At 39.1% G+C, this 18,473-nt stretch overlaps 1 protein-coding gene across 6 annotated transcripts in view; it reads left to right on the forward strand.

The window, feature by feature from the left end:
- The window catches only part of CD36 (CD36 molecule (CD36 blood group)), a 78,560-nt gene that overhangs the window by 11,087 nt on the left and 49,000 nt on the right, over positions 1-18,473 (forward strand). For 2 of the 6 annotated variants that reach the window (XM_078060078.1, XM_078060083.1), the window contains exon 1: positions 9,791-9,967. The exons of 1 other annotated variant lie outside the window; for it this stretch is intronic. The gene's annotated coding sequence lies outside the window, so the exon portion shown is untranslated. Of the gene's footprint in view, positions 1-9,790; positions 9,968-10,801; positions 10,983-13,718; positions 14,000-18,473 lie in introns of those variants that run through there. 3 more of the 6 variants (XM_078060079.1, XM_078060080.1, XM_078060076.1) reach the window with 3 other exon arrangements.

An 18,473-nucleotide genomic window follows, 5' to 3' on the forward strand; every position in this document is an offset into this window, starting at 1 on the left:
AAACCCTAAGAGTTCAGTAGTTACAGCAAGATCCTGATAACTGACTTGATTCCTTGTTATCAGTAATAAAAGGGAAATAATGTCAATAAAGTAAAAATACCCATTAGTTACTTGGGAAATTAGTATTCTTGGAGACCATTCTTCTCTCTTTTATGCAGGGTCAAATTTGCATAAATGTACTTGCGGTTGTATACTTTCTTTAACATTACTGTCTGGAAGTTTGCTACAGATAAGCATTAATTACTGCTTTTTGTAATGGTCAAAGTATTTTTGTGTGCTCAGTTTAGCAAGAGATACCTATTTTAAATGGAAATAAAAGAGGATTAAGGCAAATCACTTGCCTTACCTGAAACATTCCTGCACTTGGTGTGTTTCTGCAAACTCTTCACACATCACAGATATTCTTAAAACAGTTGTTATGACTTATGCCAGAATAAAATGGCAACTTTCTCCTCTTGCTTATTTCTAATCCTTGTATCTCCAGAGCATGTCAGCCTTAGGGGCAAACAGAGGTGATTGTTTTTAATTGCAAAAACTACCCAGATTAGGTGATGGACACTGGGGAGGGTATGTGTTCTGGTAAGCGCTGTGAATTGTGCAGGACGGTTGAATCTCAGATCTGTACCTCTGAAACAAATAATGCAATATATGTTAAGAAAAAAAAAAAGAAGAAGAATGTAGCAGGAGGGGAAGAATGAAGGGGGGGAAATCGGAGGGGGAGAAGAACCATGAGAGACAATGGACTCTGAAAAACAAACTGAGGGTTCTAGAGGGGAGGGGTTGGGAGGATGGGTTAGCCTGGTGATGGGTATTGAGGAGGGCACGTTCTGCATGGAGCACTGGGTGTTATGCACAAACAATGAATCATGGAACACTATATCTAAAACTAATGATGTAATGTATGGGGATTAACATAACAATAAAAAAATTAAAAAAAAAAAAAAAAGAAATACACAGACACAACACTTGTTAAGAATAAAATCAAACTGATCTACAGAATTCAGTAAGGGTAAACTCTTCTATTAGAAATAAAATAAACTAAAATGTATTCTCAAAAAAAAAAAAAAAAAAAAAAAAACTACCCAGATTATTTCTTGGAGAGTCGTCTTGTTTTCCAGTGGCTTGGATTCTCTTTCTTTCTTTATCCTATACCTCTTTCAACTGTCCTAATGCATTGACATTTTATGCACCCACCGGCCGAACAAGACCAATTATATAGGTGTGCGCCACAAAGCAGGTTCATACGATCTTTTTCGTACTGCTTATTCCTGACAAGTTCCTTCTCGAAGTTACTGACCCTAGACTAAGTAAGGCAAATGATCAATGTCTCCTAATTACTGGTCCCTGCCTTTGCAATAGAGCACTCTGTCTCTCGACCTTTGTTCCCCAACCTTATCCTCTGCATCTCTCCCCCAACCCCCATGATGCTGAAGTGCTACCCCGATTCCGCACGACCTTGTGAGCCAAATCACAGCCTGGGAAACGTGAGAAATTAGGAGATTAAATGCTTCCTAATAGCCGCTGAAGGCCGTGAGTGCCCTTGTTATCTGCTTTGCTATTTGTTACCATTATACTGGAGTTGGCACTTCAACCAGAGCCAGTAAAAGAGAAATGCTCCTTCCTAGGTGCCTTTGGATTTTAGTGTTTTTGTCTCTGCCTTTCCTGGGGCTGTCAGTTCAGTTCTTACCCAGTTTTCATTACTTCTTCCTACCCCTGCTTTTAGGCTCCAGAGCCCCATCAAACAAGCTTTGCAGGAGTACTTCTCCCACTCCTGAGGAGGACTCCAGGGACTAGCTTCCCAGTTCGACAGCGCCCCCCCCCCTTGCCATGGCTGCCGCCATAACTGCATGTAGTCCCATGACTCCAAATTCTGTCTAGAATGACTCTACCTTCTCCTCATTGGACTGAATACAAGTTTTAGTTCAGAACCTCATGTCGTTCCAGTATTCATTAGTCTTCTGTCGACTCTCATCCCAATTTACTGCTTTTAATATGACCCTTTATAAGTGAAAACTCTTATCTTGTCATTTCCCCTACTTACAGTTACTTAATGATTCTCTTCGGCTTACAGAATAAAATTCAAGTTTCTTAGAAATACGCAAGGGGCTTCAAAATCTTGTTTCCATCCATTTCCTTCACTTTTTGATAGTTCCTTAAAAATGATTTTGTGGTTTTCCAAATACATCATTCCCTTCTGACTTTGAATTTATTCATGCTGTTCTTTTTGCTTGTCCTGCCTTTTCTCCCTCTTGCATGATTAGAAGATGTCTACTTATCCATTGAAGCCCTTCCGTTAATGTATAGTGTAGCTCCTCTCAACAAATCCACTATCTATTAAACACCATGTTTTTATTCATCTTTGTATCCCTGTGCTAAGCTCAAAGTCTGGATATAATCAGTGGCCAGTAAGTGTTTAAATGAATATATGAGTAAATGAGTTCCCTAACACCTTTCCTCCATTTTAATCCAAAGCTTAGAACTTTCTTTACTTCTACTCTTTATAGTTTCTCCCAGAAAACCTTAGGAGGAAAGCTTTATGAAAACTCTTGGAGCTTTCCCCGATAGCAGTTCCTAGTATAAAATTTATATGGCATTTAGTAGATCTGAATTCAAGTGTTACATATTAGTTTCATGCCCTTGAATAAATTGTGCAATCTCTCGGTGTCTCAGTTCCACATCTGTAAAATGGGTGCAAAATTATCGTGTGGTTATGATTTTATAAGCCATACTGTACCAAAAAAAAAAAAAAAGGAACTCTATTTCCTCATCTGAGAAATTAATCATTTAGATGAAATGATTTTTTATTTTCCTTTAGGGTTCAGAATTAGAAGACATGAACTTGGTCCCTGTTCTCTTACTATCCGTGACATTGAGAAAATAAATTTTGGGGTCCTCTTTCTGCTTCCTAGCTAAAATGAGGAAGTTGTACCAGATGATCTATAAAGAATCTTCCAGTCTAAGTTTACTTGATCATCTGTTATCTGAATCTATATCTCTATTTCCTTTCTTTTGTATATACAATTGCACTCTAGTTTCCCAAGTATGTTTTTAAAATTATTGACAAATGAAGATAATTTCAATGGGGGAAAGTGTTCTAGATTTACAGGATAGGTGGCTGGGAGCTGGTAAGCAACAGGCTATAATATCTTGGTCAAATTCCAAACACAGAAGTAAATTTTAGTATGTTGATATTCTGATCTACAGAATTATATAGCAACCATTTGTAAAGACTTCAATAAACTTTTTAGACTAATTAGGGATGATGTCAGCAAGAGAGCAGTTTTAGAAATTTCTAGTATCCATTCCGTCCCAGAAACATCAATCTGAACAACTACCTACACATGAAAATACCTTCACAAGAGCTAAGGATTCCAGGCGAGGAATTATAGTCCCTGTGCGAAGCAGATACTCTATTTTTATAGAGACATTGAGACTGTATCAGATTACCTCAATCTTTTCAGTGAAGTAAAAAATAAAGCAGTTTTCTGAGAAGATAAATTTCCTGGGAAATTCTTAAGAAAATAAAGGCAAAGAAGAAGAGAGTGAAGGTAAGAGACACAAGGTAGGGAAAAAAAGTAAAGGATTGGTAAGTACTTACTGTGGACAGCTCAATTCGAATATAATATTGTTTTAAAATGTATTTGATTGGGGCACCTGGGTGGCTCAGTCGGATAAGCGTCTGCCTTCGGCTCAGGTCATGATCTCGGGGTCCTGGGATTGAGCCCCGTGTTGGGCTCCTAGCTCAGCGGGGAGCCTGCTTTTCCTCTCGCCCTGCGCCTCACCCTGCTAGTGCTCACTCTCTTGCTCTCTCACAAATAAATAAAATCTTAAATAAATAAGTAAATCAAGAAATGTATTTAATTTTCAAATGAATGTGATTGAAAAAAAGTCAAGTGGTATTTTAGCACCTAAAGAAAAAAAATTCAATTGCCCTAGTTTCCCTGTCTTCTCCCATTCCCCATGTCTCTTTCCAGGAGAAAGAGCATTTTCTAGATAATGTACCTATGGTGTTATTCCTTGAATTAAGAAAAAAAAAATTGTCCTTTACACATTAGCCTTTGATCTGCTCCTGTGGAGGAGAAGGACCTAGGTTTTTTTTTTTTTTTTTTTTTAAGATTTTATTTATTTGACAGAGATAGAGAGAGGGAGAGCACAAGCAGGTGGAGTGGCAGGCAGAGGGAGAGGGAGAAGCAGGCTCCCTGCTGAGGAAGGAGCCCGATGCGGGACTCGATCCCAGGACCCTGGGATCATGACCTGAGCCGAAGGCAGCCGCTTAACCGACTGAGCCACCCAGGCGCCCCAGGACCTAGCTTTTCTCGTACACACACAGAACGCTCCCTCCACTTTACACACCGCCTGCACATACACACTTCTTCCAACCCGACCAGGGCGGCTCCTTCTTGATACTGTTCACTGTGGGCATTCATATTATACATTTTCTGAGAAGTAGAGCCACAAGTTTGGAATGAGTGCTTTCTTTCTGGTCAAATGTATCTTTTCCTGGTGATGATAATTGCCTCCTTCAATCTCCTGTCATCCTCCTGATCCAATATTATCTTTCCACACCCCCAGGCCTGTGACCTAATTCTTACCCTGAAACTTCCTTTAGATTTCTTCTTGGAAATTCCCTTTGTCTCTCAGTTATCAGACCAGCTATTTCTTCAACCTTCTGTCTTCTGGTTTCTTGGTTTACTTCCTTGCTTTGGTGGAGGGTTTCTGTTCTGGGAGTTCCTTGAGCTCCTTAGGAAAGGGTAAAAGCCAAGCAAAATTTGGGAACTTGCAGACATTGAAATGTCTTTATCCTCACTCTTGAAAATGTGTTTGCCTATAGAATGACAGCCGGAAATAATTTTCCCTCCGATTTTTGAAGAGATTGCTCATGTGACTTCTAAATTCCCAGCGTTGCTATTGAATTTTGTTGTCTTTCTGACTTGCGTGTGACATTACTCCCAAGCCCACCAGAGACTTTTAAGATCTTTTGTTTGTTCTTGATAGTCTGAAACCTCGTGAGACAGCGAGGACACAGCCTGGGGCCCTGTGAATCCACTGTGCTATATAACTTGGGTGACTTCTTACACTCTGGAGACTTCTGTCCTTCAATTCTGGAAAATATTCATGCATTCTATCCTTATTTCCTCGTTTTGTTTCTGATTTTATTTTGCTTTCCCTGGAAATGCCTTCACGGGAATGTCAGATCTGTTTTACCGCAGTGACGGTGCTCTCTGGCTCCTCTCTGTACAACGAACAGCGTGATCCGGATATTCCAACAGCTCCGCTGACTCTGTTATTTCTGTGATCATCGCTTGCATTTCCCAGATTGCTACCTTTTATTTCCCTTTCTATGATTTTACGATTTTCTGTTTCACTAGCCTCAGGATGGAATCTCTTCTCTTAGTTGCCTAAAGACATCAATCACAAAAATATTTAGTGTTTTTTATTCCCCTGTCTTATATTTATCCTTATTGTTTGCTTGTCTGTTTTATTTATTTTTTTTAAAGATTTTATTTATTTGACAGAGAGAGACACAGCGAGAGAGGGAACACAAGCAGGGGGAGTGGGAGAGGGAGAAGCAGGCCTCCCGCCGAGCAGGGAGCCCGATGCGGGGCTCGATCCCAGGACCCTGAGATCATGACCTGAGCCGAAGGCAGACGCTTAACGACTGAGCCACCCAGTCGCCCCTGCTTGTCTGTTTTAAATTGTGTCTTGCAGGTCAGATGTTCTTCAAACGTCTGACGATTGTCCATTTATATTTAAAATGGTGGCAAATAAATACGAATCTCATTCTAGAGTTTCACTGACCAATAGGGTAGCCACTGGCCATAGGTGGCTATTGAGAACTTGAAATACACTTAGTCCCAACTGAGATGTGCTATTTTTTAAAATTTTATTTTATTTTATTTACCTTCAATTAATTAACATATAGCATATTATTAGTTTCAGAGGTAGAGTTCAGTGATTGACCAGTTGTATATAACACCCAGTGCTCATCACATCACGTGCCCTCCTTAATGTCTGTCACCCAGTTAACCCACCCCCACCCCAGCAACCCTCAGTTTATTTCCTATGGTTAATGAGATGTGCTATAATAGTAAAATAAAAACCAGACTTCTAAGACTTTATATAACAAAGGTAAAATATCTCATTAATTAAAGATAATATAATAATTTTGATTAAAAAATTATGCTTTGTAACGTTATAATTAATACATATTAATATATTAGGTATACAGATTATAATTGATTAAAATGATAGTATTTATGATATTGGGCTAAATGATACATTAATATTAAAATTAATATCACCCATTTATGCTTTTAATGGGGCTACTGGACATTTCAAAAGCATATATAGCATGAGGCCCATGATATACTTCTATTGGACAGTATCACTCTGGAGGAATCACGTAAGGTCCTGGCCATGTCATTGTCCTCCCCCACAGCCCACCTCCACTAGGAAGTCCTATCAACATGTTTTCTCTTACACCAGTCAGTTCCCCCAGAAAAGAATCCTCTCATTTCTGGCTTGCTAGAGTTCTGGAAATGGCAAGAGAAAAGGAATCAGTATGTGGAATTTTGCTTAAACTTATTTCAGCGTGGATCTCCCTCATGCCCCTAAGTGGGCCTCCTGCTCTTAAGTCCAGAATTCTCTGGCTCAATATTGCCAAAGAGGAAGGACCCCCCCCCCCCTTTCAGCAGGGCGAGGAAGGCGAGTGAGCAGGCTGAGTAGAGTATGTGGAGAGAGGATCTAGGGTTTAGGACTTACAAAGATACTCAACCAAGTTAGACCCTGCTTCCCATGACACCCCACGCTGCTAATCCATGGCCTATCTGGGATTGTAGAACAGATTCCTTTTGCTTCTTACTGGCTTTCTGTTGTAGGCATAGATACTGAGAATCTGACACTCTAGGGTTTGCTGAGCAATTATTAGTCCATTTGCTTTCTAAGTATTGACTTGTTTCTGACCTCTCTTATCTAAATATTTAGGCTGAACAGGTGCGTTCGTGTTCTTGTAAGCTCTATCACTTTCATTTTAATGAAATATCGGGTGCCAGTGAAAACACATTCAATCCGCCACATTTAACCAAAAGTCTTAAAAGTACTTCATCTTTTCTTTCTTCTTTCTTTTCCGTCAGGTTACGCTCAGACATTTAAGTCTCCTATAACCTGGTCTAAATATATTTACCTCTACCTGTAGATATATCAAACCAGGAAGAGGTTGTTCACATGCCTTTTTTCAACCATGCCAATTACAGTGCTAAATGCTTTATGTAATTACCTAGTTTTATTTTCTGAGAATCCCACTTCCTTCTACCTGGATCTAAGAGTTCTGCGAATATATTCTTAGGACTCCATGTGATTGTTTCCTACAACTTACAGTTTTTCTAATAGGATAAAATGTTATTGTGACTTATTAATCCACATAGTTTTGTCCTTCCCACGCTCTTCATCTTCTCTGAACTGCAAAATAGGAAGCTGCAAATTGGGGAAGGACCTTAAGTGGAGACAAGAAATGGACTTTATGTGACTAATCAGTTTTTTGTTTTTAATTTGAGAGACAGGGAAAGGACATGAGTGAGGGGAGGGGCAGAGGGAGAAGGAGAGGGAGAGATAGAACCTCAAGCAGACTCTGCACTGAGCGTGGAGCCCCACAAAGCCCCACACGGGGCTCGATCTCATGACCCTGAGATCGTGAGCTGAGCCAAAACCAAGAGTCAGATGCTTGAGGGACTGAGCCACCCCAGTTGCCCCAACTCTTCAGTTTTAATAAAGATCTGGAAAGCAGTTATGACCAACCTGAAACATTGTTCTCAACATTATCCCAAGGCAGATAAAAGAGGATTAAGTTTGAATGGAAGTGGGAATACAGGAGCTTAGATGTGAAGGAATCCCAGAGAGCTACTGTGGTCAGCCTTGCCATAGACACACTGCTGGAGACAAGCTTTCTCCCCTCCCTCCCCTCAGGCGAATATAAGGATCTCAGAGCTGAGGTGTGACTCAGAGAAAACACTGTGTCCATCATGGCACTAGAGCAGTGGTGTCCCGTGGGCTCTATGTGGTATATAGGCAGCTACGTTTAGAAGCAGATTCATGAAGACCCTGGGACCCTAACAGTTTGTGCTCAGGGTTCTAGAAGGTTGTGTAAGTAAACAGAAAAACAGCCATGATCTGCCAAGAGCTCATGGCCAGGACAGAGAAAACCATAGCCACCAGTTTAGAGAGGGTATGTTCTGTGTTCTCCTCTCTTCCTCTGAACCTAACACCTACTGAGAAACCATAATCGAGAGTTTAAACCTGAAATGACTGAGAAATGTAAAAAATGGGAAGTGTCTTAAAAGTGGCTATATGAAATATGCTGGGCCAGATAGAATGAAAGCTTGAAGTAAAAAACAAAATGTAGAAAAATAGAATTTCAGTTTTCACACCTGAGTCTGTGACTCTGAAGCTCATTTCCATTTCAGTGATAAACAGCCACTCCCAAAGTTGCCAGCTGTGATGGTTCACTCTTGCCAAGACAAATGGAAAAGCCTCTCGAGGTCACCAGGACAGCTTCTCTTTGTTGCATGGTTGTGAATTTTATATTCCACATTCCCTTTGTCAGGATAGACAGTTGTCTTTCCTGGAGGGATGGAAACTTGGACTGGATTTTTATTTTAAACTTTGATTTTAGTTTGAAACCTTAACATGGAACGTTCTCCCTTTAAAGAAATACACACCCTTCTAGGTGACAGGAGATCCCGTGGCATTTCCGTGGTCTCTGGTTCAAGTTGATGGCATACACTTACACGTGCATAAGCAATTTGAGCAAATGACTGTGCTTTCAAGACGGTAAAACGGCACAATGTTTTACACTGGCTGCTCCTGAAAAAAGGTAGCGTTTCAGAAGCTGATCGTTATTTCCTAATAGGTATTATTTGACAAGTATGTCAGTGTTCCTCCATATTTTGAGCTACTTTTATTGGAGCAGTCTGTTCCTTGCAGATAAAAGCATCCCCGGTGATACAGCCAGAGCTTCAGCACTCGTTGACCTTGAGCCAGAGACTTAACCTGTCAGTCCTTTACCCTCTCAGTACTTGGGCATCTTTGCCATTTGTAACACTGGCAAAACGATAATCCCTCAAATGGTTGTGAGAAAGATTCATTTAGACCCATATCGAGTTCTCGGAATGGTGTCTGGTCTGTAGGAAACACCCTCAGTGTTAGTATAACGTGACACAATGTGGGGTTTTCAAAAAAAGCGTTCTTCTGATAAGATGATCATTTGGCAAATTAAACACAACGTGATATTACAAAAATAAAAATGGAGATGTGATTATTTAAAAAGTCAAGCAACACACAGTAAGACTATGTCAACCAACCCTGCAATCAGATTCTGGAGATAAATGCGGTGACTGTTGAAATTACTCATGAGAAATGATTTTGGTTGTACTTAACCTTAAGGATGAAGGGGCACAAGGTACCATTTAGGTGGTATTTACTAGATTAAAAGAATTATTTGCCCAGGTGTCTCATTCTAGGAGCTTGCCCACATATCTGAACATTTATCTGTGAGTTTAAACATTGAAGCTCAGTAACGTTTAGGGAAAGAGGAATCCGGTCCCTACCTCCAGGGGGTTAGGGAGTTACCTATTTGATAGAGGAAAGCAAGACTTGGCTTTTTATTACCTAATCCAGTTGAGCAATAAAGAGGGAGAGACTCCAGGGTAAACTGCCTGACAGAGCTCAGGGGGGAGGATTGCATGCTGAGACAGTGTTCTCTCCTCACATTGCCTCCCTGTCTCGTAAGGTTAGGAAAGCCTCGCAATGAATATGACCAGAAAGCTTTATATTTGGGTGGCGCCTGTAGGAGTAGATGTTAAAAATCAGTGATCTGGGATGGGGAAAAGACTTTTAAAGTGAAGGAAATAAAGGAGATAAAAGGACAGTCAGTACTTCCAGAAAGCCAACCTCCCTGACCTAAAGCTACAAGGTAGGCTATCCATATTTTAAGAATGTTTTATGATGAAAAATAGAAGAACTGAGAAATTTTTCTTTAAGAATTTTTCCTCTATGCGTTCAAATGGAAACAAATTCCACCCCTCACCCCTGCATTTAGTTTCTTTAAACAAGAATGCATTACTTAAGTTTCTATCTTTTGTGAATTAGTATTTGTACCGCCTCAGGTTTCTTGTTTCCCGAGGCATGAATATGAATGTTTGCTTTCTGCAATGCCTAACATTCACGGTAAGATGATAGATTTTACCCATAACAAGAGATATATAAATATACGAAGATCTTAAAATTTACTTAATACAACAAGGCAATCTATAACTGTCATAAGCATGTACGTTTTGATATGTTTAGCCTGCCTAGTTTTAGATATAAAAATCATTAAAGTGCTTCCAAGGTTATATATACACCTTTATTTTTCATCTTCATTATTTTCAGATTAAATTGATATGTTTTTATAACAGTCAATATATTTATACTCATTTTCTAAATTTAAGTAACCTTTCATTATCTGTGAAGGTATCAAACAACCAATGATGTTCGTAAAAGGCATCTAGGATGTTTTGTTTTTTCCCAGCATTAAGTAAATTTTTTGTGTGCTTTGAAGCAGAATTTTTAGTTCTTTCCTGGACTTACTTATGCAAAGTTATAACTCTTGGCAGCTTAACACAAATTGCTTTTGAATTTTAGGGTGAAACCACATTTTGACCTAACGGTGCCCGAACTTAGCAGGCACTCAGTTGGAAATTAATTTCCTCTAATCTTGTTCATTTTGATGTTGCCACAACAACTTTTTATATTTTCTTCCTTGAAGTCACTAGCTTTCTGGTAGAAATTGCTATATCTTTCTGAAGATGGAGAAATATTCTCTGCCTACAACCCTTCTCTGCGTTGGCCAATACATGGTAATTGGTGTCTGATTCATGTGCTTATGGAAGGAACTAGAAACAGTTCCTCTGTGAAGCTCGGCATCTCTCCTGAAAACTCCCCACTCTGTAAGTCCTCCACTGCACCATAAATCTTCCGTTAGATCACCTGTTTTCCTATTATAATAATTTTTCTGTATGTCTGTCTCTCACTCCATGAAGATAAGGTTATATTTTATTTACTTTCATAATCTCTGCACCCAGAAATATCCAGTGCCAAGAGGAATAGATTTTTAAGACAACAAATTTATTCACTTTTATTTAACTCTAATCTCTTGATAAAAGTAATGAAAATAATTCTAAAACCTCAAAGTAGCATAGCAAAATGCATCTGCTGAGAGCTTTATATTGACAAAAGGTAAAGATTTAGATCGGGGCAAGGAAATGCTTGTATGTAACCACATATCCTTTTGTCTTTCTACTAATCTTTGATATTGTCACTTGGATGCATAAACTCAAGGTCATCCATTTCATACTAATACTGAAAATCTTAGCATTTATCTAATTTTCCTAGTTTTCTCTGTGTTAGTTATCTCTTCCGTAAAAATGTGGCTAACAATACCTAATGACAGAATTTTCTGTGGACTTGAATAATGACACACGGAACCATTTAGGCACAATGCCTGGCCCATGGTATAATGTTAATAAATATTAGTTTTCTCCCTTGCCCTTTCCGAGAATTTTTCACATTGTCCCATGTGAAAGGGAAGAACTAGAATATATTAATCAAATAGAAATGTTTTCTTTTCATATTTAATAATTTAAGTAATTGTTAAAATGTTTAAATATTTAGAATCAAATTTGAAAAGTCGAAAAAGCAAGAAACAGAATAGTTTTAAAAACTTCACTCTGGTAACAGGGCCTAACATATGGGAATCAAAAAGAGGGGAAAGTTATTCTAATTATCCAGGAACTGAATATTAAATTAAATTAACTAGGATTGCTGAAGAAGAATAAAGAATAATGGAAGGCACACACAAAATCAAAGCATTGCCTTAGCAAATTATCAAGCCAGAACCTGGAAGAAGATATGTGAAAAAGAGGTAAAAATTGGAGAAAATAGAAACATAAGGAGAAAAAGCAGTATTCTGGTTGAGGTTTTGTTTGGTCTTTTTTTCTTTTTCTTTTTTTTTGTTTTTTGTTTTTTTTTTTGAAAGAAGACAATGTAGAACAAGCATTTCCGGCTCTCTGAGTCTCTGTAACCTCTTCTGTTAAATGATCGGGACCAGATGATTCCTAAGATTCCTTCAGTTTCTGCAGCACAAAGGTCATGAACAGAGAGAAGAAATGTGTCATACACAGAAGTGGGTGAAAGATCTTTGAACGAAGAGTCACAGCTATTTATATCTGAATAAATGTGGATGTTGTGGGAGCCCAGGAAACTTTGTGGTCTTCTGCCCTAGACTATATACATAGAATTACCCTTTGTGTGTGAGCTATCTCCTTAGACTGTGAGCTCCTTGCAGGTAGGTGTTGCTAAACGATCCAAGCCAATTTTGAGCATGCACTATTATCAGGTTATCTTAGTAAATATCGGTAGCCCTCAATAACTAACAGCAAGGCGAGCTACAGACCTCCTTCACAAAACAAAGTGAAAGTTCTCTCAGATTGGCTTCTGACTGAAGCAGATGAGTAGCAAGCAGGAAAAGCTGGAACTCGACCTGTTGCTCATGCTCCGTGAAGCCCTCACACTCAGTAGGCTCAGTAGTTCTTACATGGACAGTTCAGAGGCATGCGCTTACCATGCAAACAACGGAATTCAGCTAACCACCTTGGGTCTAGGCAGATAACCAGGAATGCCCCCAAATCAAAATTAAGACAGTGGGCCATTTCTCAGCTGAGCCTTAGGCAACTGGGCTCGGTGGGTATTAAGAGCCTGTGACATAAGAGTAGGGAGTTAACCATATGTCTAGGCAACTCATAAATCTTTCATTTCACCACTGAAAACCCATGTATATATTTTCATGGACATTTTCAGATTTTAGGAGATAAAGATAATAAAATTATAGACTTCGATTACATATTAAATAGCTCGACAAGGAATGTTCACAATCGGGGGGTAGCAGCCCATTTTAAGAAGGTAGCTTAAAAGTGCTCAGTACTCACACGTTGTATTTTCTATGGAAGTATTTGAAGTACTTTACAGAAGACCTCTTGGTAGGAGTCATGCTTTCTTCCTTTTTGTGGCAGACTTCTGGGCACATCATGGCCACATGATAAATCTTAATCGAATATGTGTATGGATAAGGATGCAGGTCATCAACAGTAATCCCCAGGGAATTATTGCCTAAATGATGTGGGAAAAATCATATTTTATTTTGTCCAGTTTAGCATATACCATAATGGCTTGATTTGGTGTTGGAGTGTGTTTGTTTTAATTTTTTATTCTGATGAGTTGCATATATAATAACATACCCACCAAATATTGCTATCCTGGTTCTCTCATATGGCCAAAGAATGTCATGATTCTTGTAGACCCGAACCTGTTCATTTTGCAAGGCCCTGCACCAGAAGCCTCTTATCTCCAGTTTTCACAAACTAGAATAGGCACCGATGCTTTGTTTCTTATCCTAAAGACAAGTGTGCATGTTGTTATGTGGTTCCTAGGAGGGCTGGAGAGTCCTATAACAAAGACACAGGATGAAAAGAGCCAAGGGAATTGCCTTGAGAAAATAAGTAGGGAGATCCCCAGAGAGGGACCTGCTTCTGTGTTCTTTTAAACGTCACAGAGTAATTGTTTCTCTCTCTCTCTCTCTCTCTTTTTTTTTTTTTTTTTTTTTTTGTTTTAAAGGAAAGACCCAGGGTGAGGAGCAGCTCACTTTCTAGCTGGGGAGGTTGGTAAACACTGGCGACAGGGCTCACTGTGGTTTAGGAATCCCACTGCCTCAGTGGAGTGTCACTCAAAATTCCACAGCCATTCTTGGATACTGGGAGGTGGGGCTGACCGATGTACAGCCGTGATTTGACCCAGCACTTGGGGCAAACTCAACCACAGTTATCAGTGTTAATTCCATTTTCTTCCAACCGGCATTTTGCAAATGAATTAATATTGGCGGCTTCGCACTTTTTCATCGGACTTCAAACTGGTAATTATGCTTATGTAATCACTGTGAAGTTTTCTAGCTTAACAACGTAGGACTCAAGACTGGTGCCTGCAATACTAAAATCTCTCCGTTGATCTGATTTTTGCTTTCTTCTTGTCCAGTGTAAGCTCTACTTGTATTTTTCTCTTCTCTCGGCGAGTATTTGAGACCCAGATGTACGGGCAGCCTATGCCAAGCTTTTAGATGAGCAGTTGTATCTAAAAGAAAATGGAAAGAGTTGGTCAGGTGTAGTAACTGCTGTGATCTTGTCAGTGATAAGTATAATACTAAGTGATAAGAGGATATTCAAAAATATTTGAAAGTCTCCAGCCCCTCCAACATACAAGTGCTTATATACATGCAACAATGGAGGAATATCTTCAGAGAACAACAACATACTAAAAGGGCAAATTCGTGCATGGTTATCTTTTCCTCTTAAGAACATCAGTGCCCAGGAAGACTGTTAAATTACAGATGGTCACTTTTTACGTGAAGAGGCGGTTACAATAGCATGAGCAAGTTTTGGACTCTCGAATATTAAGATTGTAAGGCAGAGTGGTTGTCTTCCCGATCTTGGAGAAGGAAGCAGCTATCCTTCCCCACTTCGAGTCAACAGTAATTGGTAGAGGTCACAGGCAGAGTTTGTCCTGCTGACACTCCTGGCATGGCTCTAGCCAACAGGTGGCTGCTGTGACTTGTTGGAGAGGTGATTCTGCAACTTTATTTTATACTCAGGTTAGAGAACTCGGTCATTGTATTGTATATCTGACTTGGGTTACCGAATCTTTGATTCAAAGGCTAAGAGACTATAGGACGTAACATTAGAGAATTAGTCATTAAATTAAAGGCAGTTTTCAACTTGCACATCATTCCTACACTGTTTTTGATGGTAAGAACCAGCCACATGGAATGATAATAGGAAGCATCAAAGACCAGATACGAGAGTTAGGTAGAATTTTTACAGATTTCCGACAGAACCATTTTACCGGTCACATATAACCATTTCTAGTCGTGGCATTTTATTTTGACCTGCGTTGTGATACAGTGTTCTGCAGCAACAAACAATATCTGTATGCCTTAACTTTATTTCACCGTGATTATCTTAACTAGTTGGAAAGTGAACCTTGTGAATTACAAGACAGCTTTAGGTTCACCTCTGTGGGTGTGAAGACAGGGGACTGAGGGGAGAGACTGACATAGAGAGGGACAGGAAATGCTAATACAACCTCATTCAAAGAATAATTCGTGACCTTGCTTGTACCTCAGACCTATACAATTCCGTTTGACATCTGGGTGGTTAACGTTGTTTAAGCATTCTAGACAAGCCATAATTAAACATTCCAATACCAGATCACAGGCCATTATGGATTTACAGTTACATATGTTACCTAAATGTAAACCATTAGAAAACAAAAAAAACTGAAATGACATGCTGTGTGGTAATGCTACTAAACAGATACATTTTCTTTTATACTCAAGGGCTAGGACTTCATGAATGCTAGCATTATGCAAATGACTTTGTCTTTAGACAGTTGGATTATTTATTCAACAAATATTTGTCCAACTCATACTTGGTACTGATCATTTTCTGTATCTAATATCATCCACTTAACACTTTGAAAAGCAATTCACCGCTACAAATATTATTATTTAATAAGTTAAATGGATATCAAGACAGGAGCATTTTATAGGAGGTCGCCGCTCTACTAGGTCATCAGGGAACCCTCCACTGAATCTGGTACCACAGGTTTTCATATTTCTCCCTTAAGGATGATGAAAGATCAGTGAATTCCTGAGTATCTGAAGTCTGTGGAGTCTTGGGTTGCTTAGAAACTGAGTGACTAGGGGCTTGCTATGGCAACCCAATTTATCAGTGAATGCAGAACCAATGTAGCTGGCATTGTGCCACATCTCCATACTTCGCCGGTAAGAATATTCAGACTAGATCCTCTGTTGTAACAGTATTTTTTATTACTTATACAATCAAACTAAAAATCACAGATTACCAAATATTGAAATAACGACCTATAGCTCATAATGGATAGAAACTACATGAAAATTAAGCTTAAGCGTACCGTGTAATTTTAGCTATGTCAAATATATTATGTCTGTTGCTTATTATTCCATTGCCTACCTTGCTTTTATAGAAATGATTTTCATTAAATTGAAAGCATGAGAAAGCAAGACTAGTAAAGTATTTAATCTCCGTGATAATAAAAAGGTTCTGGGGGCGCCTGGGTGGCTCAGTCGTTAAGCATCTGCCTTCGGCTCAGGTCATGATCCCGGGGTCCTGGGATCGAGCCCCGCATCGGGCTCCCTGCTCAGCAGGGAGTCTGCTTCTCCCTCTCCCACTCCCCCTGCTTGTGTTCACTCTCTCGCTGTATCTCTCACTGTCAAATAAATAAAATCTTTAAAAAAAAAATAAAAAGGTTCTGAAATTTGACTTAGATTGATAGTTCCATACAAATAATCTGTAAATGTATCTATGTATGTAGTATATTTTAACGATATCCTCATTTTATATTAACTCTTTATTTGCATATAATGTGTTTTACCATATTATTTTTTTTTAAATCTTAGGCCATAGGCGATATACCATGTTCTCTGACACACAAATGTATCAGATAATTAATTTATTTGGAAAGCACATTTTTGCAATAATGGGGGAAAAGACCTTAGAGGCCTACTCTCATCCTCAGTTTGAGTATTTGCTCCCTTCAGTGCAGTTTTAGACATGTTTTCGGATTTTAACGACACCTTTTCATAGTTTTTATATATTCATGCTATATGTAAGTGCAATCTCTGCCCCTCTTCATAGGTAGGTGCTGTATGGATCTTTTCTCCCTGTTGCCCCCAACTTTCCTATGTTTATCACGGTCCGTAGCAGAGAGATTTTGTTTTGATTGTATTAAGGGTTGTCCCGAGAGTAAAAAAGAAAATCAGTGTGACTCAGGTTTTCATGGGACAAAGAAGGATACATCTGGTGATATTTTCAATTTGTTCTTTATACTTATTCATGTCTACAGAATTCTGAAATTGATCAGTGTTTTGAATCCTCCAGCATGTCTATTCAGCTGGGCAATGCCCAACTTAATGATAATATGTCTCATCTCACAGGTGGAAATAAGGACAAAGACAGCACTTGAGCCAATTTTCTGGAACTAACTGCTATCAGAACAGAAAAGCCAGTTCCCAGGGGTGCTTGTGTAAGGCGCCAAAGACTGAGCCATACGAACTTTGTCCCTTGACAAAGGTGCATTTTGAAGTCAGAGAAAGGCCCACTGTTTTTTAACAAAATAAGTGAGCAGTCCAGAACAAATCCTCTACACAGCCCAGAGGAATCAAACTGTTAGCAAGGGATCACATAAATTAGTTTATAAAGAGACAGATTGGCATGTAAAAAATTAGATGGCAGAGTATACTATTTGGAAAACTTGGAAAAATTCTAGTAGACGAAACAACACAACGCAATCACTTATTAATGGTCCACATCTAATATTGAATCGTGATTTGAACAAATTTAGAAATCTTCATTTTTTTTTTAAAGATTTATTTCAGAGAGCGTGTATGTGCGCACATGAGTCGGAGAGGAGCAGAGGGAGAGAAGAAGACTCCCCGCTGAGCACAGAGCTCATCACGGGGCTCAATCCCTTGACCCCGAGATCATGACCGGAGCCGAAATTAAGAGTCAGATGCCCAGCCAAGTGAGCCACTCAGGCGACCCTAGAAATATTCACTTGAATAAATATGTCTTTTCCTTGCTGTGGACCCATAAACGCATTTGGTCTATTAGAGTCATTTAAAACACTTGCAAAGAGCTTACTGTGTAGGAGCTTGTCCTACATCCTTGCATTGCAGTTCCTCAGTTAAGTGTCTGTGGAATGGCAGAAGTAAAGCCCTTCGTAAGAATATTTTCTAATGTGGAAGAATCAGACTGTTGGTTCAGTACATGCAGATTTTTGCTTAAAGCAGATCACAACTGTTCTTGGTTTGATTTCATGCCTGGTGTCTACTGCATATAAAAAAACACACCTAGAAAATAATCAGTCCTTCTAAACTTGATGTCAGATAACCTGGTACCTCCTCTCCTAGCACAGTATTGAACACACCCATGTCTCTTTTTGATCTCTGCCGTGATACCTCTAGTATAGGTTTTTCAGTATCACTTCAATGCATATTTGAACACCTGTTAGGTGGTAGGCACTATTTTAAAATCTGGGATATAAAGATAAACACTACCAACACAGTTCCCAGTGCGTACGTCACAGGGAGCTCCATTTTGACAGGCTCCCTTGCAACTCAGGAATAAACAACTAAATGATGAACTGAGCTTTTTATAACACTTTTTATGAGTATAACACTAAAGAGTTCTGGAGATACATAGAAGAAAATGTAGTTACATGATATTTTATATGTGCTTAATAATATATTAATATCTCTGTTGCATATGGTGTAAAAAAAACATACTTCTTGCCTT

This window comes from Halichoerus grypus, chromosome 12, assembly GCF_964656455.1.
Source record: "Halichoerus grypus chromosome 12, mHalGry1.hap1.1, whole genome shotgun sequence".
Lineage (NCBI taxonomy): Eukaryota > Metazoa > Chordata > Mammalia > Carnivora > Phocidae > Halichoerus > Halichoerus grypus.